Below are 1,211 nucleotides of genomic sequence, written 5' to 3' on the forward strand. Positions count from 1 at the left end.
TTGGTACTCCGGTACGAAAGATATGGATGGTTCCGGTAACCAGCATTATAAGAGTTGGAATATGGGTTATTCTGCCTATAGGTTTGAAAGGCATTAACTTGTTCCATGGAACTCCTACAATCTTGCTCCCAATGCCCTACAATTCCACAGTTTTCACAAAAATCTTCATTGTTAGCAACAACAGAAACATTAGCTATAGAGTTAGGAGTAGTAGTAAGATAATCTAAATTTTGACAAATAGACGTTAATTGAGCTTGCAAAAAGGATACGGAATCGGCATTATGTTTTCCTTTATTTGCAAACCCTCTCGGATTCCCGTATAGGGAATTATGTATTGCCATGTCTTCGATAACCTATCATGTATCGTCCACATTTAAATTCATGAATCTCCCACTGGCTGCAGAATCTAGAACTGATCTAGAAGAATTTCCAAGTCCATTGTAGAAAGCTTGGATCAGTTGCCATTGTGCTAGATTGTGGTGGGGGCATTCTCTCTGGAAATCCTTGAACCTCTCCCAAGCCTCATATAACGTTTCGTCAGCCTCTTGAGCGAAGTTCTGAATAGTACTCCTTAGTACCGCTGTTCTCTCTGCAGGATAATATTTATTATAGAAATTTAAAGCAAGAGTTTCCCAGTCAGTAATACCAAGTGCAGTTCTATTCAAACCATTAAACCATAATTTAGCTTTGCCACATAATGAAAAAGGAAAAAGAATCTCCCTGATTTGGTCTTGTGTGACCCCGGCTTGTCTAATGGTGTTGCAATACTGGCAGAAATATGCAATGTGAAGATTAGGATCTTCACCCTTAGCTCCACTGAATTGCTTCCTCTCTATCATAGTGATAAATTGGGGCTTGATTTCAAATTGAACTCCATCTAAAGCCGGAGTGGGAGTAAGGTGCGGGAAATCTGTGAGCTTCAGCTGCGAGTAGTCACTGAGTTTCTTTTGGGCCGTCATCTCTGATTCTGAATCTGAAGGAATTTCTGCGTCACTAGAATCAGAGGGAGGGTCTCTTCGACTATTGTCCTCCTCAGAAACCCGCCAGAATTTGTCTATAAATTTTCCTTTGCTTATGAAACGAGCGTTCGATCTCATGATCGAATGGAATGTAACCTGATCTGGAACACCTGGGCATAAACAAGGAACTAAAAGACAAATATGAGAATTGCCTCAAAGAACTAGCGTTCTCTGAGACAAGGGGGGATAATC

At 40.6% G+C, this 1,211-nt stretch overlaps 1 non-coding gene across 1 annotated transcript; it reads left to right on the forward strand.

Moving 5' to 3' along the window:
- Window positions 1–471: 471 nt before the first annotated feature.
- Window positions 472–578, forward strand: LOC145565318 (small nucleolar RNA R71). The gene has a single exon (XR_014095010.1). It is a non-coding gene; the product is annotated as a small nucleolar RNA R71 (small nucleolar RNA).
- The last annotated feature ends 633 nt before the right edge of the window (window positions 579–1,211 follow it).

The sequence above is a fragment of the Chenopodium album genome, chromosome 1 (assembly GCF_948465745.1).
Source record: "Chenopodium album chromosome 1, dcCheAlbu1.1, whole genome shotgun sequence".
In the NCBI taxonomy this organism is placed as follows: Eukaryota; Viridiplantae; Streptophyta; class Magnoliopsida; order Caryophyllales; family Amaranthaceae; genus Chenopodium; species Chenopodium album.